This window comes from Sciurus vulgaris (genome assembly GCF_902686455.1).
Source record: "Sciurus vulgaris genome assembly, chromosome: 6".
Lineage (NCBI taxonomy): Eukaryota > Metazoa > Chordata > Mammalia > Rodentia > Sciuridae > Sciurus > Sciurus vulgaris.
Window position 1 is genome coordinate 2,511,261 of NC_136466.1, and position 24,984 is coordinate 2,536,244.

The 24,984-nt window shown below is 39.8% G+C and overlaps 1 protein-coding gene across 5 annotated transcripts in view; it reads right to left on the reverse strand.

The window, feature by feature from the left end:
* Nucleotides 1-10,033: 10,033 nt before the first annotated feature.
* The window catches only part of LOC306663249 (zinc finger protein 124-like), a 368,872-nt gene continuing 353,921 nt past the window's right edge, over nt 10,034-24,984 (reverse strand). For all 5 annotated transcript variants that reach the window (XR_013764403.1, XR_013764404.1, XR_013764405.1 and 2 more), the window contains one exon: nt 10,034-10,048. The gene's annotated coding sequence lies outside the window, so the exon portion shown is untranslated. The remainder of the gene's footprint in view (nt 10,049-24,984) is intronic.

Sequence of the window (24,984 nt, forward strand, 5' to 3'; positions counted from 1 at the left end):
TCCAGGTGAAAGCCAAGTACAGCCCCACCCCAGCCTGTCCGCCCTGAGGCCAGCGGCTTCTTCCTCGTTCCCACCTGACCGCTGTGCTGGGTCGCGAAGCCACGAGGAGTCACGCCCCTCACAGCCCCGCTGCTTTGACTTTCCCATCAGCTTTCAGTCAGTCATTGGCGGAACCTGGAGGGGAATCCCAGGGGAGGTGGTGGAGCACTATCTTGAGGAGAGCAATGGTCAGCCAGGGGGCAGGTTGGGTGGGAGGAGGAGTGGTGGAGGCACAGGGTGCGCACCATACTCAAAGGGAAGGAGGCGATCGGCCCCGCGGAGCGTAGGCAGAGGGAAGCCCAGCGCTGCCGTCCAGCCTCCCTGGCCCCTGTGACGTCACCAGCTCCAGTGCCTGCAGGGTGATTCACGCCCTGCCTGCTGTGGCTAAATCAAGCTTCCTTCAATTTCTCTTTACTTCATCTCTCTGGCATTCATTCCCAGAATTTTGTTAGTGTATTTGGCAAACATTAATGACAAACCATAAATAAGGAAACTTCATTTCTTTTAACCAGAAAATCACCTCCATGATTATTTGTAAACCAAAAGCTTGCACTAGAAGATATATAAAGGCTTTTTGCTTCTATGTTTTCATAAGTGTATTTCAAAGCAGCTGACAGAAGCCACTTGGCACGTGATTTTCTCTGAAGTCATTTTGGGGTGCACCCCTACCAACTAGAAGATCTTCATTGTCGCAAATTTAAAAGAAAAGAAAGTTGGGATGGAAACAGGGAATGTTCATTTCGACGTGAACGGAAGCTGTCGGCCTGCCTTCTCAGCCGTGCTTACATTTCTGCCCCTTCCCAGGATGCTTCCTCAGAGTCAGGCTGAAATCATCATAAACAAACTGCAAGTGTGTGAGCACCCATCCAACAGTCTAGTTGGGCCTGGAGCCTTCCTCAGGACCCGGAGGGGCCCACCCCTGGTATCCTGCGGAGTTTCAGTGAATGCACTTTCTAACTTTGAAACACCCTATCTTTCTGTCTTAACCTCTCTTCACTCCACAAGCTTTCATTTGCCTAAAACAATATTCATTCTAAAATGCAAAGGCCAGCACGATTTTTTAACTTAAAATTAGTCGGCACTACTTTGTAAATTTCAATTCCAAAACCTAAAACTCCCTTGCACAACCCTGGCGACCCGGCCCTGAACAGCTGAGCCTTCTTTTGGAACTCTTGGTGGTTTGGTTGCTGTAAGGCCTGCTTCCTCCCACACGTCTGGCCTTTCAGGGAGCTTTTCTAAAGAGCTTTTCAAGGTCCTTCAAACCCTATTCACATCAGCACCATTCAGAGTCAGAAGCGCTCAGATGTCCACCAACGGGTGAAGGGAACAATAAAATATGGTGTATTCACAAAACAAAATGTTACTCAACCTTAAAGAGAAAGAAAACCATGCCACCTGCTATGACAAATGTGAACTTTGAGGACACTATGCTAAGTGAAATAAGCCAGCCACCAGAAGCCAAAATTAAGAAGGTGAACTTAGTTTACATGAGAATCTGATGTCATCAACTATATAGAACCAGAAGGTAGAATGGTGGCCACCAGAGACAGGAAGGAGAATCCGGCTGTGTGACAGGCAAGTTTCAATTCTGAAAGATGAAAAGGTTCTGGAAATCTGTTTCACAACAGTAGGAATGCACTGCACACTACTGATCCTAAAACACATACTTCCCTGTGTCCTTTTCAAAACTTTCATTACAATTTATCCCCTTAATGCAGTAGGTAATTTATTTGTTGAGCTTGAAACCTGCTTCTACCCCCACATCCAACCTGAGCAGACATCAAGGCTTTGTGACATCAAGTTTATTTTTCTGAGTGTTTTCCCTAGTTTATTTATATATTTGATAATAGTTTGTAGCAAATATTAGGTGCTCAATAATAGCAAATATTATGTGCTCAATACTTGTAGGGTAGTACGCACCCCCAGTGGGTAATATATAAAAGTGAAAAAATGGGTAATCTTGGACACAAAGCCTCCGATGGTGGCCGACAGCTGTGGAGCTTGGTCAGTCACAAGGGAGCGCCCAGGACCAGGTTCTCTCCCCATTAATGGAGGACCTATTGCATGGTCTGCTTGGATAATTATTCTTCTCTGTCACATGAGTGCTCATTGGTACAAGTACATGGCCAGAGCTTCTGCAGGAAAAGTGTCACTGCATCCAGTGTCATTGGGTTCTACCACAGAGCTCTTTCCAGACCACAAATTCTCAATATCATCTAGGTTTTACCCTCATAAGCTTTAAGAATGATGGTTTCTGCCATCTTTTTTGCTAGTATGAAAACTAAAAATCCATGAATCCAAGAGATATTGATGAAATTAGTGTGAACTGGTTTTTCCAAATGCATGGACAACACCAGAGTACACATGTGGGCTTTAACTGTGTCAAGCTCATTACTATTAGGACACAGTTCTCTCTGACTTCCTCCTGGGACTCTCTGACTTGGAGATGTTTAGAATTGGGTTCTTAAAATACTTGCTTGGAATGATGACAGATGGTAACCAATGTGCCTAAATGTGAATGTGGTGGCTGTAATTAGACCCTAGAATTCCCAGGGGTGTGTTCTGTGTGTGGTGCTGGGTAGAACCCAGATCTTGTATGCAGCGGTCAAGCCTCTGCCCCCTACTATATCCCCAACCCACTACCAAGGTCTCTAAATGAGATACACTTAGGCTTTTCAGCTATTTGAAAACTTGTTGCATCTACATTTGGGCACCTTATATGGTGGAAGCCAGCATGGAAGGAGTGGGTTGTCCTGTGCAGTATGGATGTGTTTGCTGGTGTGGTGTCCACTCCCCTAACACTGTGGCCTGTCCCACATGTACCTCTGAGGCTTCCTGTTTGCTGCTGGGCACCAGCTCCTGGTCTTATCTGGGAAGATGGAATGAGTTTCCCTGAAACACAGCTGTCTGAGGTGCTGACAGTTCCAGTGAATGGTGGCCCAAACTAGTCATGTCATAAAACTGATGGTTCATTCAAGTAAACAAGCAAGTCAGTAGGTAGCTGAGAGCTAGGACAGCCAGGGAGAGGGCAAAGGCTGCCACCAGCCACCAAGCTCAGAGGGTAAGATATCAAAACCAAACAGTGGGTTTTCTCTGGAGTAGCTGTCACTGGAAATAAATAAAAATAATGAATTTCAACTGGTTCTTCTCAAATCCTGAGCAATGGAATAGGGGAGGAGGAGGGTGCACCTAAGATCTAAGCTTTAAGGCTGCCCCTGAGAAGAAAAACTGACTTAAGAGAGAAATAAAGGAGGAATATAAGTATAATAGAAGACATGTAAGAGAGAATAATGTCACTGATCTAAGGAACTTGTAAAACATGCTTCACTGTGTGCTCATTTCCCTGACTGAACACCATTCAGAACCAATTTGTGAGTGCTTATTCACCATCCAGTCCCTGGCAACTGACCACAAAACAGAAACACTAGAGACACAATCACAATTTCCCGAGTGACTGAAAACATACAGATATGTAAATAGGTGATTTCATGAGTAACTTTAAAACTTTAACCAATGAATTTTCTGTTTTAAATTCTACAAAATACAAAAAGCACTTTTTGGTTTTTTTTACACAAAACTCCATATATTATATATTCATTTTCTATTAAGGAAAATGCTTTCCTCTTAGTGGTCATAGAAGAATATTTATTTATTGCTACAATTTTGAAAATTTTTAAAAATCATGACTTCATTTATTTTAAAAGACACTAAATTACTACCTAGAGAGAATAATTTTAGCTAGAATAGTCAAGCTACAATTGATAAATGTAAGGAGAAATTTTTTTTCTTGCGGTGCTGGGAATTGAACCCAGGGCTTTGTGCTTGTGAGGCAAGCACTCTACAAACTGAGCTATCTCCCCAGCCCAGGAGAAATTTTTAAATAGAAGATTTGATCATTTTGTTAATGTAAGGTGAGTTTATAATTTTGAAGGGAACATCTGTCAAACCATGTGGTCAATAGATAAAATAGTTTTCTTTAAACTACCTACCATTTTTAATTGTCTGATGTTTTGCAGGATGTTTGCCTGCAATAAACTTCTCAAACACAAGCCACTGCCATGTTGTATGGTTAAGAGGGTAATTTATGGAGGTAATTATAGTAACTGACTTAGATGAGAGAAAATCCAGTCTTTTTAACCCAAAATCTTCTGCTTCTAAAATGTTATTTTGCCACATAGAACTTAAAGTTTTAACCAAATTTTCTTTCATAAATTTAAAAAAGAGAAGGAAAAAGTGATGTTTCAAATGTTTGCTTACTGCATTTTGAGGTGATCTGAGATTGTTATCAACTTTTTACAAAGACTGGAGGAGATCCCATGAAGACAGTAAGTCCTGCAGTGTTGAGTGGCCTCAGGCTCCAAACATAGAGGAGATACATCAGCACATGTCTTCATAGGGTTAGGAATCTCTTTCGACAAAACTAACCGCATAATGTGTTCAAATAAATAATGAAGAAGCAGGCTATTGATGGGTGGGAGTGACTACTTAATCAGAAAACTGTGAAGTCTCTGTGCAAATAAAAGTTCTTTTAATATCTAGAGTTTGATGAATTATCAAGAAAGTGTGCTCTTTTAGAAAAAAATACTGTATTGTTTAAATCTGGTATATAGGAATGACTTATATGGAGCACAATTATAATTCATTCAACATAGAGAAATAAATGCTTGTGTATACTAATTACAGCAAGTTAATAAATACAATGGACTCTGGGTTGCCCAGGCCTTCTTGCCAATCCTGAGTTGCCCTGATGCACTGTAGAGAAAAATGGAGTCTTGTATAAGAGCATTCAAAAGGTGAAATCAGGGCAAGGAGAAAACAACTTGCATGAGAAACTTAGTGGTCTGGCAGTGCCCCCATTCAAGGACAGATAAGCTCTCTGTCCAAGAATGTTAAAACAAAACTTAAAGACATCTGGTTTCTTCTCTCAAGACCTGGCTCCTGGCTAGATCCAGGTCTGAGGACCAAACATACTGATGGCACTGAGCCCAGTGGCTCCAGACAATAACTTTATATATTTACTCCAGTGTATTTAAGAGAGATGAGAATTCAAAGGTGACAAGACTGTTTTCTTTGCTTATGTATGCTGTGAAATGCCCATGATATCTCCCCAGTGCTGAGTTGGTACGCTACCTGGGATGGTTTTCCTTTTGTATATACTTTATATGTCTTAATAAATACTATCTTTTCCTATATGGCTTTTGGTGGTACATTCAGCAGATTGACCCATATAAATTATAAATCTGTGCACAGCAATGGGAAATACATTCCCAGACAAATTGGCATAGTTGGCAGGATCTTCTGGGGTGCTAAAGCAATGCCATTGTTTAAGAAAAAGATTGAGGTTAGATGTGTCATATGTGATATTACAGATGGGAAGATGCTCAGTTTGGCTCCTTGGCTCAGGAATGGGCCATAGGGACTGGTTTCAGGGAACATTGGGATGTTAAATTGACACCATCTAGTGGCACTGATTTGGCACGGGGGACAAACGAGTAGCGAGGCTCTTGAATTCAGAACGGTTTATTGTTGAATCAGGAAACCCGGGAGCCCTGGCTCTCGAACCTGGAACTTGGGTACTCCAACCTCAAACTCGAACTCAACTCCAAACTCCAAACTCTGAACTCCTGTGCTCGAGGAGAGACAGCTTATATCTCCTCCAGGAGGTGAAGAGTAGGGCTGACACCAATTATGCAAAGATTAGGCGAGGAGCTAGCTGCTCAATCATAGCAAAGGTCAAAATGAGCAGGCATGTTCAGGAGCACTTGGGAACACTTGTGCACATGTTGTGTGTGTGGACTTAATTGAATATGGCCAATGATAAATCACCTGGGTGTGCTTATGTTAATCAACCTCCTCACTGCTGATGTGACCAAAACAACGTTTGGCTGGCTGCCAGGTGCCATCTTGGCGAGTCCGCATGGCATAGCCCCCAACATTAAATTATGAACAGCTGATCCCCCTCGAGTGATTGAGGTCTTGCAGATGTAAAGATCGAAAGAGCCCGCACCTGTGTAAATACAAATACAAGGCTCTTCCCAAACTGCCCTCAACCCCTCATAAAAACTGCAAAGAATTTTCGTCTCTTATCTTATCTGTAAAGGCTAGGTGGCTGACCCCAAAGCAAACCTTGCTGGCACAAAAGCAAACTTAAAGATAATGATAACCCTCCTCTCAGAGGTCAGGGTGACCCAGAACTTAAAATAACATTGTATACAATTTTATATGTTAACCAGTTAAAAAGAACACTGTAAAACTGCTTGCCATTCATTATAAAAAGCCTGCTGAACAAGCGCTCGGGGCCTCTTAACATCACTGGTTACTGAGTGTGAGGAGGACCAGGCTCGAGCTTGCTAATAAATGACTCTGTTGCTTGCATTGATCATAGTCTCTGGTGGTCTTTGTGGGATCTCGAGCCGCTGGGCACAACACAGACTGTGTTAGTAGATAAAGGCAAAGAATTTACTGCTATTGCTCATCGAGGATGGGTTCTGTTGTCTGCCTATCATAAAAAGTGCTTGCAGACACAAGATTCATTGCAGGAAAAACTAGCTGTGGAAAAGGTGCTTCCTGAACTTCAAAGTAAATTGGCTATGCTGCAATGTCAGAATTTTATTTTGAGAGATCAGGCTCAAAATTATCAGAATGTAGCTGAGAAGGCTGAAGTGCAGTGAGCCAAATATAAATATAAAAATGAAAGGGTAAGGTAAAGAAAGTACATGCAGCAATTGCTACTGCAAAGACTGATTGGGATCCTGATACATGGGACGGGGACATTTGGAATGATACTGAGGATGATGATGAGGTAAAGCTGGAATAGAATATATTCCTTTTGAACAATTATTGACTATTTATTGAGCATTGGTGGATACTGAGCATTTAACAATAAATCATTATGTGGTTATATGACCTCGTATTCCTATCATGACTTGGATAATGAGTAACCCTATATCTCATAAAATTGGACATGCTCAGGAGTCAAGCATTATAAAATGGAAAAGGTACATACAAAATAGAGCCAAAATAGACCTGCAGGTATTTTTCAATTACATGACCTTATAGCAAATTTGCCTGATGCACAAATTTGCCTAAAGTATCTAGTAAAGAACTTGTAGAACAATCTCCTGTTAAATATAATGAAGGCTATGATAAATTAACACCTTCACAACAAGAATATGCACGGTTTACAGATGGATCAGCCAAATATATAGAAAATGAATGTTATTGGAGGGCTGTAGCTTTTAACCCACCTAATAAAATGATATTAGAAAAACAGAAAAAAAAAAAAAAGAAAAACAGGGTAAGGGATGAAGTAGTCAATATGCTGAATTATATACAGTATTCCTGGCTTTACAATATGAAGAGGTAAAGGAATGTCATTTGTTTACAGATTCCTGAGCTATAGCAAATGGATTAACTACTTGGTTACCTAAATGGTATAAAAATGTTTGGAAAATAAGGGATAAACAATTATGGGGAACACAAATATGGAGAAGTATTTGAGAAATGCTTAAATGTACTAACTTGTCTGTGTTTCATGTAGATGCTCATTCTTGGAGAGACACCCCAGAACGTGAGTATAATACAATGGTGGACAATCTGGCTAAAATAGCTGTTTTAGAAGAAAACACCTCCCAATCTGAAGAAGATAGAATTATCCAGTTGGCTAAATGGTTTTATCAAAAGACAGGATATGCTGGACCTGCTGCTATGTACAGGTGGGCATGTGAACAAGAAACATCTATTCCATTATCTAAATGTAAGGAAACAGTTATGCAATGTCCCTTTTGCCAATTGGATGAAGTTCAGCCAGTGCCTCCCATTGTCACTGGAGAATTAATTAGAGGAACTCATCTAGATCATATTTGGCAAATGGAACCTCTACCCATGTCTAGAGGATGTAGATATATTTGTACTTGTGTAGATACATATTCTGGGGTGTTAGTAGCTTGTGCACATAGAGATGCTATGCAAAAGAATACTATTAGAACTTTAGACATTATAACTTTATATTATGGAACACCTTTGCAAATCAAAAGTGATAACAGCTCTCATTTTAAAGGAAAATTAATACAATTATACTGCCAAGAAAATAGTACTGATTCTGTCTGTCCTACTCACTTTTCTCTATCCTCCTGGCTTTCCGCTCTCTCTAGCACATTCCCTTTCTTTTCCTTTCTATTTTCCTCTCATTTTCTCTCTTACCCTGCAGGGTGACACTCTGATTGCTTAATAAATTCCCTTATGTGATTTCCCATGTCTGGCGTGGTTTCGTGGGATTTCCTTACATTTGGTCTGTGACTTGGGATGGGTCCTTCCACTGTCATGAGTGGAACCCCATCTAAGCCCCAGTGCCCCCCAAACATGGCTCCATCTTCCATTCTGCCTGGTCACTCTGCTCTGCATTTATCACTGGACATCAGGTTGGTAAGTAGGCCAGTTCCCCTGGGCCGATTTATAGTTACGGCTGTCCCCTATAGTCGGTCTTATCTGCTGGGTGGATTCCTGATTTTATGGTGGAGATCTCTCTCAGGGTTGAGGTTCATCTCGTACTCGCATTTGCACGCAAAAACCCTGATATCAGGTCCTCAACTCTTCTCGGCTTTTGCCTGGCCCCACATGCTTATGTGATGACACAGTCAATGTGCTGCCCCTCATCTCCAGCCCAGTACGCTGGCCTCCAGACGCCTTGGCCACAGACTCGGCTGTATCAGTCCCCACCATGGAATCTGGGTCCTCCAATCTGGTAGATTCCACCCTGGAAACCCTTCACCTGACCCCCGGTACTTAGAGCCATCAAAATCCATTTGTGTAATGGCATACAGCTTCTGTGAGTGAGTGGGCAGATGGAAAGGGATTCCTTATTTTCAAGTCTTTTCTTTCTTGCTTCTTGGCTCTTCCTGCAGGCTCAACAGCCTCCAAACCTAAATTAAAAGGACTTAAGCATCAAGCTTCTGCTAGAACATTTTAGCCCCTTTCAGATTCAGATCTCAGTCAAGGCTTACATTGAAATGTAAATGGGGAAGGCTCTGTGAGAAACCAGTCTGAAGCCCAAGGGAAAAAAGTGTCCATTTTAAATTTCTCGTGGGCTACAACTCAGAATGCTTTTCTCCCTTTCACCTTTTCTCTCCTTCTCATTTTCTCATGATTTAATTAATAGCATTATCATTTTTCTTCTAGGACTTTTGTTTTTCTTAAATGTTATATTTTTGAGCTCACAATTTTGATCCTACATACCTAGGTTAATGATTTTTCATCAGTTCTTTTTATCCAACTCTAGAGTTATTTTTGAACATCTGTTACATTGCAATGGAGATAAATATTACAAGGCCTTTGCTTTTGTGTTAAATATAAGCATGCATAAAAATTAAAATTTTAAAAATGGATCCAAATATTTTTAATTCATGTGATTTAAAAAGGTTCAATTTAAATTGGGTAAAGTAATAGAAGTAAAATGTCCTTAAAATTAACTCACAAGTCTCTAGGTGGTCAAACTAATAAAACGTTGATGTTTATAAAATGTCTAACATCAATTTTTCTAGGACTTTTCTTCAACAGGAAAGAGACAGCAAATACTGTTGGTACACTTGTCTGATATATTGGTTTTTCTACAATAAGATGAGTGAATTAGAGTCGACATGCATGGGATTACTCAAATGTGTTTGTTAGAGACATCTGATTAACTTATAAAGTTATTCCATGGAGTAACATACTTAAAAACATTATTTTTTGTATATTAAATGTGTTCATATTTTCCAGGTATACAAGCCTTTAAAGCAGAAAATTTATCAAGCTGCTGTTCTCCAAATTAAACTTGTCTGTAATGGTAAACCTATCATTTAATGTTCTATTATAGGGCCTGTTATCAATAGGTCATATGTAAAATTTGTCAATGTTCATACAGACTCAGGAGTAAATATATGTAAACTACTTAAAATGACATTTAAGAAAGAGTGTAATGCGCAGTAGCAAAAGTGGAACAACAGTGACTGAAATTGGGGTCTCTGATGACCTCATGGCTGTGGCATGCTGGTGCCTGGGAGTGCTCCTGTGAGGGGCACAAAATGCCTAACTGCTGTGGCAGTACATTGATCTCAGGCACACAGCTCTTTGGCAGGAAGGAATTCTTTTGCTAGATCACCAGTGTTTCATCAGCTCCCTTCTCTGGTTCCTGCCCACCTTACAGTAACTTTGGAACCTAACATTGCACATATATAAAGATTGCTGACATAACTCTTTAGATCCACATTTCCATCAGAGAACAGAGCTTCATCTGATCTCAGCTTAATCTTTAAAATCTATGTTTATAACCCATTTTTTTCTAATCCTCCTTTGCCCCTCACTGAAAAGTCCCACATTACCTGAGATAAGGCTCTGCCTCACAACCCTGCTACACACTACAACAGCTCCAAAGTAATCCTGACTTTAACTCATTTAAAGTTGTGTTCAAAAGTCTGATATTTGTTGTACTATGATCTCAAATGGGAACTCAGCCAACATTCAAGATAGATATTGCACAAACTGAATGTTTTACTGTTGGTGATTCCATTTTGTATTTTCCTTGTAAACTCTAATTGTTGCCTGATCAATATTTTGCAGAAGTATTGCTTCAAGAGCAAACATCATAAATTAACTTGGAATAGTAAGGCATCGCCTGTAGGACAGATAATGTAAACACCAATTAGATAAAAAGGGGGTAAATAACTGTAAAGTTATAGACATTGAAGCTAAAGCCCAGTACTCTTACTTTATGACTGGTGAGACTGACTTGCTTGATGGTTAAGATCAAACTTAGACATTGAGATTAAATACAGAGGTCAAGAAAAGTCCATATTTGGGTCTTGCCCTCAAAGTCATCCTGAACCCAGGGAACAAGAGGACTTCTCCAAGGAGCTTTGCAACTCTGGGTCACACAACCTCCTGACCAAGGAGATTGATGAGACCACTAGAGGATGAAAATTCACTCAGTGCATTTGCTGCAGAGGAGGGTCATGGAAAAAGGGAGACATCCCTGGTGCTTTCAAGGAAAGCCACCTCATGGAGGAGACACTTCCTAAACAACGACACTGGTAAAGCTGAGAAACTGCTCTTAAGTACTCTACTAGTGACCTCTGTGGAAACTCAGACAGACAGGAACAGGTCACTTTGATCAGCTTGATCTTAAACAACTAGCAAAACAGTTAAAACCAAAATATAGCCACTCTTGGGCACTTAAAAGAAATAATACTTAATTGTAACTTAAGATGTACACTTGTGTTAGCCCACTAGAATAAAGACTAAAAGCTAGTGAAATACAAAACATAATTAGAAGCTATTTTGAAAATCTATGCTCCAACAGATCAGAAAATCTCAAAGACATCAACAGGTTTCTAGACACATATGAATTACCTAAACTGAATCAAGAGGACATACACAACTTAAATAGATCAATTTTAAATAATGAAATAGAAGGAGTTATCAAAAGCCTACCAACAAAGAAAATTCCTGGACAAGATGGGTTCTCAGCTGAATTCTACAAAACCTTTAAAGAAGAGCTCATTCCAGTACTCCTCAAAGTATTCCATGAAATAGAACAGGAGGGAACCCTCCCAAACTCATTCTATGAAGCCAATATCACCCTGATACCTAACCAGACAAACATCAAGGAAAGAAAATTTTAGACCAATATCCTTAATGAACATTGACACAAAAATTCTCAACAAAATTTTAGCAAATTACATAAAAAAGTATATTAAAAAGATACTGAACCATGATCAAGCGGGTTTTATCCCAGGGATGCAAGTTTAATTCAACATCTGGAAATCAATAAACAAAACTCATCATATCAACAGACATCATATCAACAACAAAGTTTGATTATTTAAAGTAATCACATGATTATTTCAATAGATGCAGAAAAAGAATTTGATAAAATACAGCATTCGTTTGCACTTAAAACACTAGGAAAAATAGCTATAGTGGGAACATTCCTTACCATTTCAAAGGCCATCTATGCTAAGCCCGTGGCCAATATCATTCTAAATGGTGAAAAACTGAAATTATTGCCCGTAAAAACTGGAACAAGGCAGGGATGCCTTTTTTCACTACTTCTCTTCGACATCATCCTTGAAACTTAAGCAAGAACAATTAGACAGACCAAATAAATTAAAGGGATATGAATAGAAAAGAAGAACTCAAACTATCCCTATGTGCTGGTGACATGATTATATATTTAGAGGAACTGGGAAATTCCACCTGAAAACTTTTAGAACTCATAAGTGAATTCAGTAAACTAGCAAGATACAAGATCAATGCTCATAAATCCAATGCATTTTTATACATAAGTAATGAATCTTCAGAAAGAAAAGTTAGGAAAACTACCCCATTCACAATAGCCTCAAAAAATAAAATACTTGGGAATCAATCTAACAAAAGAAGTGAAAGACCTCTACAATGAGAACTAAAGAACACTAAAGAGAGAATTAAAGAAAACCTTAGAAGATGGAAAGATCTCCCATGTTCTTGGATAGGAAGAATTATTATTGTCAAAATGACCATACTACCAAAAGTGCTATATAGATTCAATGCGCTTCCAATTAAAATCCCAATGACGTACCTCACAGAAATAGAACAAGCAATCATGAAATTCATGTAGAAGAATAAGAAACCCAGAATAGCTAAAGCAATCCTTAGCAGGAAGAGTGAAGCAGGGGGTGTCTTAATACGAGTTCTACAACTATACTGCAAAGCAATTGTATCCAAAATGGCATGGTATTGGTACCAAAATAGACAGGTAGATTAATAGTATAGAATAGAGGACATGGACACAAATTCAAATGAATACAATTTTCTTATACTAGACAAAGGTGCCAAAAATATGCAATGGAGAAAAGATAACCTCTTCAACTAATGCTGCTGGGTTCACTGGAAATCCATATGCAACAGAATGAAACTAAACCCCTATCTCTCACCTTGCACAAAAATCAACTCAAAATGAATCAAGGACCTCGGAATCAGACCAGAGAACCTTCATCTTACAGAAGAAAAAGTAGGTCCAAATCTTCAACATGTCTGCTTAGGATCAGACTTCCTTAACAGGATTCCCATAGCACAAGAAATAAAAGCAAGAATCAATAACTGGGATAGATTCAAACTAAAAAGCTTTCTCTCAGCAAAGGAATCTATCAGTAATGTGAAGAGACAGCATACAGAGTGGGAGAAAATCTTTGCCACCCATACTTCAGATAGAGCACTAATCTCCAGAATCTATAAAGAACTCAAAAAATTCTACACCAAGAATACAAATAATCCAGTCAACAAATGGGCTACGGAAATGAACAGACACATCACAGAAGAAGATCTAAAAGCAATCAACGGACATATGAAAAAAGTTCAACTTCTCTAGTAATAGGAGAAATGCAAATCAAAACTACTCTAAGATTCCATCTCACCCCAATTAGAATGGCGATTATCAAGAATACAAGCAACAATAGGTGTTGGAGAGGATGTGGGGGAAAAGGCACACTCATACATTGCTGGTGGGTCACAAATTAGTGCACCACTCAGGAAAGCAGTGTGGAGATTCCTCAGAAAACTTGGAATGGAACCACTATTTGACCCAGCTATACCATTCCTCAGCCTATATGCAAAGGACTTAAAATCAGCATGCTACAAGAGGTACAGCCACATCAATGTTCTTAGCTGCTCAATTCACAATAGCCATATTGGGGAACCAACCTAGATGCCCTTCAATTGATGAATGGATAAAGAAACAGTGGTATATATATATACAATGGAATATTACTCAGCCATACAGGATAATAAAATTATGGCATTTGCAGGCAAATGGATGAAATTGGAGAATATCCTAAGTGAGATAAGCCAATCTCAAAAAGCCAAAGGAAGAATGATCTCGCTGATAAACCGATGTTGACACATAATGGGGATGGAGTGGGCAAGAATGGAGGAAGGAGGGACTATGTAGAGGGAAAAGAGGGTGGGAGGGATGGGAGGGTAGGGAAAAAATAACAGAATGAATCAAACAAGATTATCCTACATAAATGTATGATTACACAAATGGTATGCTGTTACTCCATGTACAAGCAGAAACAACATGTATCCCATTTATTCACTATAAAAATAAATTTTAAAAAATAAATAAATAAAATCAAGAAAAAAAAAAAAAAAAAAAAGAGTGCTTCCAAAAGTTGAAATCAGGGCAAAGAGTAAATGAGTAAACAACTTGCATGAGAAACTTAGGGGTCTCACAGTGCTCCTGTTCATGGACAAATAAGCTCTCTGTCCATGAACATTTAAAAAAAAAACTTAAAGACATCTGGTTTCTGCTCCCAAGGCCTGGCTCCTTGCCAGATCCAAGTCTGGAGACCAAACATACTGATGGCACTGAGCCCAGCTCCAGACAACAACTTTATATGTTTACTCCAGTGTATTTAAGACATGAGAAGAACTCAAAGGTGACAAGACTGCTTTCTTTACTTATGTATGCTGTGAAATGTCCGTGTTGTCTCTCCAGTGCTGAGTTAGCATGCTACCTGGGATAGTTTTCCTTTTGTATATACTTTATATGTCTTAATAAATACTATCTTTTCCTTTATGGCTTGTGGTGGTACATTCAGCTGATTCACCCATATAAATTATAAGTCTGTGCACAGCAATGGGAAATACATTCCTAGACATGCATGGATGTGGTCAGTCCATGCTACTTTTTCAATGGGGACCAATCAGTAATGTTCCAGCTGCTGAACCAAAGGAGAGTAAAGCTGTATTCACTGAATGCAGAAACCTATAAGCAGAATGCTATCAGTGGTATTGTTTCAATGAAAGAAATTTTAGCCATATTAGAAAGTGTTGAAATTAAAACTTTAAAAACCACTTTCAAAATGTCAGATATTTAAGGCATGCTAATTTATGTGGCAAAGGAGACTTATGATTCTCTATGTATATATGTATCTCATGTACTTGCACACAGCTTACTCAAATCTTCAGACTAGTTCACTCAGACTTTCTCTACAACAAGAAAAAATATTTTAAATAATGAAATTTTAGCCTATGAATCAGTTAAATCTTTCAAAAGTTTTTTTCATGATTCTAGTTCTTCTGTCAGGATAAGATTATTATGTCAAAACTGATCTTAAGGTTTTTTCTTAGGATTAGGATTCAAGTTTGACAACTCAGTCTTTTGCCCAAAACAATGTACAAAAATCTTGGGCGATAATCTAATTTATTAAATCTGTTCAATAGATGCACATGAGTCTTCTCCTTACAAAAAGCAAACACAAAACATCAGGTCCAGGGGAGAGTTAAAATATGGGATTCAGTTTCCACAGCGCTTTGCTGATTTTCCAGGATTCCTGCTGAATTGGCCACACTCTGCTTCTGCCACTGTCACATCTGCTGTCCTCTCCTAGCACAGAATCTCCTAAAACCACCAGGAATATTTGGTTTTCCTCCAATATTGAGCTGTACAGTGTCAGTCTCTTCAAACAGATGAAAATGTCATGAGATTTAGCGACTGGTTTCTTTATTACTCACAAAACTCCTGTGATAATAGCACTTAGTACCTATTTATGGTACTAATTAATTATGGAATAAAATAAATATATAAACCTGTGTCACTTAAATTGGTCACAGCAGCACAAACCACTACGTGGTGTTTACAGATGAAGGGCATTGTCCTGGGTGAAGAACATAGCCAGCTTCACCTGTCTGGTGAGCGGAAGTGATGGAGTCAAACCTCCTGGCTCGCTCTTCTACAGTGAGCATCCTGGTGAGACTTCAGGCAATATGCCTTGCTTAAAAATGTCTACGCAAGCCGTATGTACCAGCACAGTAGTACATGAAAGTTAAGAACAGTAAAATTCTAATAAAATCATCAACAAAACACAAAAGAGGAGAAAAAGATAACTAGCTCATCATCCTAAGAAACCATATGCACAGGGCTGGGGCATGGCTCAGTGGTGGAGGGACCATCTGGTGTGAATGGGACTGGATCCTTCCCCCAAACCATCAAAAACAGATTAAAACCATGAGGACAGGGCAGGGTGCAGCTCAGAGGTGGAATCTTCTTCACGTGCACATGACCCTGGGATCATCCCCAACACCCCCAGCTGCACCTCCAACAAACATGACCCTCCTTCACCACAGACAGAAGCACGGGAGGGCAGGAGCTCCAGCATGCTGAGTGCAGCCTCAGAGCAGCGGCTCCGGAGGGGCAGCCTGATGTGCAACAGCGGCTGTTGTGCAACAGCAGGAATCCTGTCTGTAAAGAGGCTGCAGTGTTAACTCCCCAGACCCCGCAGAGTCAGAACTGACAAGTGAACTCTTCCTAGAAAGTGCTCATAGCTCTGCATTCTCTGCAGGTGGTGAGACAGGGCAGCCACAACAGCGACACTCCTGGCAGCAAAAGCAGGGGCATCTCAGCAACACCGTGGGGTCCTGGGTCATTCCCTGGGTGCTGTCCATGTCAGCTCATCTAACCCTATCCAGGTTCTACAGGAGGAAGGGAGCATTCTTCCTGGCTCAATAAAGAAGTAGAGACTGGGTCTGATTGTTCCATATTACCTGTGTGAATATAATACATAAGACCATTGAAATACATCCTCTATCAAAATTTTTCCTTTGGGAAGGCTGTGGATAATTTGAATTTGCAGTGGGTGACAGATCCGTCATTAGGAAGAAAGATGTGATGTACCTGTTTTCCAACTTAAAAGACTCACATTAAAAACCTAACTTTTGAGAGGCTGGGTGTGGCTCTGTGGTACAATGTGCTTTTCTAGCAGGTATGAGGTCCTGGGTTCAACTCCCAGCACTGAAGCATAATTAACCTTAAGAGAATTAAATGTTATCTTTAGAAGTATTTTGTTAAAATTTTGTTCAGTAGTTAAGTATTTGTTAAATATTAATAAACCTAGAATTAAAATGGTCTCAATTTATTTTCAAAAGCCAGATTTGCTTTATTAGAAGAAATGTAAGTAGTAAGTCATTTACTCATCCAAAATTAAATACGAAAAATATATACAAGGAATTCTGCGCTGTGTGAATATAAGTGGGAAGAGAGCAAGGACAGGATGACTGCAGACCCTCCTGGCTCTCCCTGGCCTGGCAAGAAAAAGAGGCATCTCAACCACCCTCACCCAAGATCTGTGCTTGCCAAACACACATCCAGGGCTTGGGGACATTTTCTTTCCCGCATGTGTGTTTTAAACATTGTTTGCTAGATTGATTAAAGGAACATATGCTTTTTTCTTACCACTTCTTACTACATTCACCTCCATAAAGAAATTTTAGGAGTCAAAATAATGTTATTTTGGTTTTTGAATGTCGTATATCTGAAAAATTTATTTTGAGGGTGAGGTGTACATCTCAGTGGCAAAGCACTTCCTAACACCTGGGAGGCAGAGAGTTCACCCCTACTACCACAATAAAAAATGCTTTTTGATTGTCAACAGCATCAGCTGTAGTTATACTGTGATAGCGACTACAGTCCTAGCACTCCAGCATTATTTTCAGTTTACAGTGCCCTTCAAGTGAATTTCTTGGGGGAGGGGACTTTCTGCACTGTGTACCCTTGACAGAAACATCACAAAATGAGAACCCAGTATCTCCGGAATATAACATATAAACTTTTGGAAAAGATGAGAAGAGGATCCAGCAATCAGGAACTAGGTGACTGCTTCACCTCAGAGCCAAAACCATCCTTGTTTTAAGCTCCGTCCTAAACATTAATGTAAATCTAGGCAGCCAACCTACCCTCCCAGAATGTTGACACCTACATGGAAAAAAAACCTTGAACTCACAAGTAAGCAAGGTTTTGTATATATGCTTAAAGTTATCAAAGCATGTGCTTTGACAATAAGGGATCACAGTAAAAAATGTAAAATCTATAGTCAAAAATAATTCAAATAAACATTACAATGTCAAGGGGAATCATAATAAAAAAGAGCACTCAGGTGAGAAGTTCTGAAGTGTGTGTGAAATCAGAGGGAGGCGCAGCAGTTTTGTGGTTAGAAAACTGGACAGAACATTGTTTTGAGCAGAAGGCAGACTTCAGAGTGAAGGTTGGCTGCCCAGAGTGAGCACGTGGGAGCGAGCACCCTGGTTCTCTGCTATGCAGTTGTACTGCTCACCTCTCATCACCCTGGTCACAGGTCCACACCTGCTGTCAGGAGGGGTGCTCAAGTTCAGAAGGGGAGAGCAGCAAGGCCAACAGGCAACATGCCCTCGCTGAAGGACCAGATGCTGCCCTTGTGCCTGGAGCCCTCCCCGTTCCTACTAGCACCTCACACATGGTGCACATTCTACATGCAGAACCCCAAGCCATAAGACAGAAGCACTGTGGTGAGCACTGCGAGAAGCGCTTCAAACGCCTTGGTTTAGCCATGCCTCGATGACCGCGTGTGATTGATAAGGCTCCCTCATCCAACAGCCTAACATCTGAGTTTAGAGCTATCACACCAGCTGGTAAGAGCATGCGTTTGGATGTAAGCACCTTTTTTTTTTTTTTTTTTTTTTTTTTTATCCCTGCCATTATCTATTTCCATCAGATCTTCATCTTGTAGCCTCTCTTGGTTTGGATATTTTTGCTGCCCATCATGTTGTTGAATATGTCTCTCCAGCAAAAGTGCAGGTCACTCCCCTGAAGTGATGACCTAGGCTCCTTCAGGCCTTCCTCTAGGAAACAGGCGGCACTCAGGGCTTCAGTTCTGAGCGTGCTCTGGCTTCTTGGCCCTCACTGCACAATCACAGGTACAAATGTAATAAATTGGCATTGGCCCCATAGGGAAATGTCCCAAACTTTGAAGAGTGCCATTTGAAGAACATAGAGACTTAAAATATAAATATCTGTGAATTCCACTGTGAGGGCAGCATTATTCTCAGAACTTATAAAAGTCCTCTTATTCACCCACAACAGCCATCTGTGGTACATAGAGGAGGAACAGGAAACAGAAAGATTAAACTTTCTCGAAGTTCAATAAAATTCCAATTCAATTTTGCTCTAAATTTCCTTTTTAGAGACTTCAAATTATTGATTTCAATCTGTAGTTTATAATTATATTATTATATATTCTTAGCATTCACATTAGGCATCAATAGAATTCAGACACAAAGACATAAAAATATGTTAGGACTGAACTATCTTCACCAGGGACAGACAAACTTGCAAGCCTCAGAGCAGATTCCCTCTGCACCAGCATTCCGAATCACACACACATCACACCTGCTGGGTGGCACTGGGGCTTGATACCCAGTATTAACTGGGCTTCAGTCCTTGTAGGATCAGGTTTACTTGAGCAAGGAAAAGAAATAGCAATGATAAGGGATGAAATTACAAAAGGAGAAAAATGTGTTAGACTCAACAAGTTTAAAATACAATTCTCAGACAATATAATTTCATGGTAGAGGCCCATAAATAATGTCAGAAATATTCACACAAAAAAGGGGAAATAATCCATATGTGAATTTCTCTCACCCTGCCCAAAAATCAACTCAAAGTGGATCACAAACCTAGAAACTAGGCCAGAAACTCTCCAACCTGTAGGAGGAAACATAGGGCAAAAGATATAGACTCCAACTTACTCAACTGAACTCCTAACACTTAAAAAGATAAAACCAAGAATCAACCAGTGGGATGGTTTCAAGCGGGAGCTTCTGCAAAGCAAAGAAAATGGGTGTGAAGAGAGAGCCTATGGAATGGGAGAAGATCTCTGCCAGCTGTTCTTCCAACAGGGTGCTAACATCCAGAATGTGTAAAGAACTCAAGAAACTTAACACCAAAACCCAAAACAATCCGATCAATAAATGGAAAAATTACACAAACATATTTCTCAAAATAGGAAATACAAGTGGCCAACAAAATAAATGAAAAAAAAATGTTCAACACCATTAGCAACTAGGGAAATGCAAATGAAAACTATGTCAGAATTTCATCTCACTCGGTCAGAAGGTAACCATTAAGAACACAATTAACAGTAATTGTTGGAAAAGAAAACTTACATGTTGTTGGTGTGATTGCACATAAATACAACCAATATGGGAGTTAGTATAGACAGTCTTCAAAAATGAGGAATGGAATCACCATAAGACCCGGCTATCCCACTCCTTGGTATAAAGGCATAAACACAGACTGTATCAATACAGAATTATTTAAACATAATGTATAATCACCTATTTCCTACAAGGTAAATGGGACATTTTAAAACAACTAAAGATTAATGAAATGTTATTTAATTAATATAAATTAGAATTATTTAGTGTAGACCATTATTATCAAACCTAGCACACTGGTACAGATTAAAAGACAACTTTTTCATTTCTAAAAAAAGTCAATAAAGTTGACAATGTTAAGTGTACATCTACATCTCTTTGAAAACATGATTTCCTTAGTTTATCAGAGAAGTGACAATAAAACAACAACGAAACATCACTTTTTTGTCGAATCAGCTAGCAAAAATTTTCAAAGCTGAATGAGACTGTTACAGAGAACGTGGGCAGATCTGAACTCTGTGAACCACTTTTGGGAACATGGTCTGATGTTGGCATCTTAGAGAGAAGTCTGCTGGTGTCTCATTAATTAACACTTGCACATAAACTAGAAGTCAGTAATTCTACTTATGGCTGCACAGAACAAATTCTCAGAAAGGTGCAGACTTTGGAAACTATAAATAACAAGAAATTACTTTGCTATTAACAATAAACTCCCTGAGTATGTGAATTAAATGTAAAAGTATTTATTTATTATTTGTTCTTTTTAGGTATACATGACAGTAGAGTATATTTTGACATATTATACATGCCTGGAGTATAATTTCCTATTGTTGAGGTTGTTCATGGTGTGGAGTTACACTGGTCATGTATTCATATATGAACATAGGAAAGTGATGACCCATTCATTCTACTGTCTTCCTTATTCCCATTAAAATTATTTATTTTTTGTGTCATATATTTATTTTTATGTGGTGCTGAGACTCGAACCCAGTGCCTCATACTTGCTAGGCAAGCACTGTACCACTGAGCTACAACCTCAGCCCCTAAAATTATTTCTTTTTAAACAAACAAAAGAAGGCCAGATTTAAGCACTTTGAGATAAAAGATAAAGAATAAAAAACACTCAATAAATCTTAGCAACCAAAATAAAAACTAGAGATGACTCCTTTAGTTTTATCAATATTTGTTTTTGAGTTATGAAAATTAAAAACAGATAATATTCTAATTTTAAAAAGAAATGAATTTAAAGAATTTAGAAAAAGGTTATTTTTACAAATGAACATTTGGTAAAGACCTTAGATGGTGTTATAAGTCAGCATACAGTGATATGATTCTTGGGAAATTGATGATTTATCTGAAATACATAAAATTACATTTTATTTTGCTCTCAGAAAACATTAGTGATTTCAAATTGAATTCATTGAAGAAGAAATCACAATTGGTAATAAATATATAAGAGAACTCCCCAAATCCATAAGGAAATGAGTATTAATGTAAAAAGTGACATATCATTTCTCATAAAGTAAGTCCAAAAAATTTAATAGGCCATAAGACAATGCCAGACGATTTTGAGAACACAGTAAAAGAAAGTGCTGGTCCCACTTACCTAGATGATAAGGATGGGAGTCTGAGAGCAGTGTGCACCCAGGTATATGCCCTTGCTTCTGGGTATGTTTTGTCTGTCTTCTCGGGATTTAACACAGAGTCTTTGCACCTGCTAGGCAAGCACTCTGCCACTGAGCTTCCACCCTGTTCCTTTTTATTTTTTTAATTTTGAGACAGTCTTGCTAAATTGCCCAGATTGACCTTGAACTTGGGATTTTCCTGCTTCAACCTCATGAGAGACTGATAATATGATAATATCACTTGTCCAACAGGAAGTACTTTTGAAAAGGCAGGTATTTCCCTGTGATGGTAAAGTTCCTGCTGAACACCTAGGTAAGGTGTGTCAATAATAAGATGGAGGGTGATGTGAAAGCCAAAGTCAGCATTAAAAGAACAGTGGATTCATAGAGAGATTTGGGGCTCAGACCTGAGCCTGGCGAGCGTGCAGTGAGGAAGTATCATCAAAGAAACTACGTGTCATACATTTGATAGCAGATGGGATTCCGAGAACAAATATTGCACAAATCATCCAGATGCCATGATCAAAAGTAAAAAGGAAAGTCAAAGAAGAGCCAATCTGGAAGTACAGATGAGTCAAGGCAGCCATGGAGAGAAGGCAAACCCAGGCCAGCTGGAGCTCTGTTAGAACCGCCAGGGCAGGGTCTCCACCTGAGGATAGCAGGAACTATAGCTCAGGAGCTGTGGACTTAGGGTATTTCAGGTGCTCAGATTAGGGATCTCAACCTGCTATTTGAGGATAATGGCAAGACAAAAGTAGTAGAGTCAGAAGAATAACCACCAATGGCAAGTTTTCAAAAAGTAATGGCATATAATATGAAAACAACACACATGTAGACATATCAGGCTGAACAATGCCCTGAAGGGAGACACTCAACTCAGAAGTCTGTGAAATATTTGGTGAATTTTAACAGTTTTACTAATAGGCCAAAGTACAAGGAAGACTACTGTATTTAAAATTAGCAAATCCAAAATCTTTTCTTTTCTTCAATTTTATGGGGTTGAAAAAAAGAGAAAGAATTTGAAAATAAAAGAGATTTAAAAAGAAGGAGAATAAAAATGAAGTCATTGATGGATGAATGATCCAGGAGACAGAGGGAGCTAAATAGGGATTCCATTTATCAATCAAGAAGACAGAGAATTTTGTATTAGATCTTCAATCTCAGGAGAAATCATGTTTCCAAGATATGGGGACTAATTTGATGTGGGGCTTTAGGAGAGGACACCTAGGTGATAATCTCCTGCCTCTGAGGCTCTTGAACTCTCCGAAGAGGAAGCAGACACAGACACGCTCTGGAGGGAGCAGGACTCTCTTCTGGTGTCCTCTGGTGTCAAAAATGCAGGAGGGGGACTTGGCACTGACCAGGAGTGCCACGCTGGCTCCAGGGACAATGGAGACAACCTGTTTCACTCCTGTGAAAGGGTGGTGGGGCTGGCTGCAGTTTACAAATGTCCATTGACACTGGGAGCCTTTGGAAAGCTGTCCTTCTGGATCAACATTTCTAAGTTGAGCAGGGAGTAGTTCACTGGCCAGCCAGGTGCCTGTGGTGATGTCAGACCCTGCAGGAACACCTCTGCCCTGGGTAGGGGATGAATCGCTGCAGCTGTTGGCAGAACACGTAGGTGGGAGTGGAAGAAAACCTGAATCATGCCAGTGCAGGCTAAAAGGCCCAGGAATGTGCTCTTTCTGGAGACTCCTCAGCAGTTTCTCCCTTGTGTTGTGAGAGTCCTTGCGGACCATAGGCCAGGGCACCCTGGCTCTGATCACGTGCCTGGTTTTCTGAGGCCACTGAGACTGAGAGCTGTCAAGTGAGAGGCAGGAAAGGCACAAACCATGCTCTCAGTTGCTGACAGCCAGGAGTCGAGGTCCTTGGAGAGCATCTGACCTTTTTCTTGTGGGAGGTCAGTGACTGTCTCAATAACATGTCTTACTATAATTAAAGACAAGGGACTGAATCATCTGGAGGGATTGCAAATGTGAATCACTGAAGATTTAAGAAAATCAGGTTCCATAGTCTTTTTCCCAGAAAACAAGATCTTTTCAGCTACTCTGTAAGCAGTACTGCTGTCTTGGAAACACTAGGAGGTAAGTCTCAGAGACTCTATGAATTCCAAAATGTCACATTCTTTCCCAAATTCAACAAGTGGAAAACATATTTTAGTCAACAGCTATGTATTAGAAATTTTGTTACTTAAATTCGTGAAGAGAGAGGTAAATTTTCCATGTTGACCTGCGACATATCCCTTTATATCCTTTGTAAAATTGTAGTTTCTTATATTTATCATAGTAGAGTTTTTAGGCTAAATGAAAAAATGCTATTGAAAGTGCTAAGTGAATGCAGCATTGTATTTACACAAGGAAACACACACCTAGAACCATCCCAGGCCTCTCCAGCAGCTCTGATCTATTGCTCATGTTAGACCTTTGTGGGGAACCAATGGAACCCACCTGCATGGACCCTCTCCTGTGTGATGAGCAGCACACGAGAAATGGGCACATAGCTTATCACTCAGGAACCACTCATCTAATAAAGAAAACAGAGTATCTGCAGAAGCATTTGCAGGTAACGGTGGAGCTTATCACAAGATTACAAAGCAGTGTGACAAAGCCTAAGTAGTAATGTAGCACTCATCTGAAAAATGTGTTCTGTGAGACATGGTTTAATGAGGATTTATAAGAATTAACTCATTCTCTATTTTGACAACACATTCAGAAGTGGGGAAAATTTTAAAAGTAAAAAACTCAGAGAGATGAACTAACATGCTTAGTGGCAGAGGAATTGCAGGTAGGGCCAAAATGCAAAATCAGACTGGCCTGATCTGAAGGCGCAGGACATGGGTTTTCATGAAACAGAGGCCAAGCCCACGTGTCTTCTGGGAGTTCAGTGTAAGTGGAGCCTGCTACATACAGCATGAAGGGGGAGATGTGCAGAGACAGCATGGCTGTTTGAACTAGGCGAACGTGGTTAAAAAGGAACGTGGAAAGGGAAAGACTCCAGAGTAAGAGAACCACCCTGAGCAGAGACTGAACTCTGCACTGAGGGTGGTGGAGTCTAAGTAGAAATGCACAGGGATTGCCCTGGAAAACAGAACATGGGACTCCTCTTTCAACAGTTTTCTGCAACACCCTACAAATGAGATCAGTAAGGAGACCGAAGTCAGTTCTGCAGAACATGGGAATCATGTGAGCCTTGAGCCTCGGAGAGGAGGAATGCACAACCCAACATGAAGGGTGTGGGAGTGGGGTACTGGGTTAATAGATGAGCTTTCTCTGATGTCCGGGTGCACATGCACATAAGCAGATTCTCCTGCAGTAATGAGACTCCACTCCAAACTGTTTCA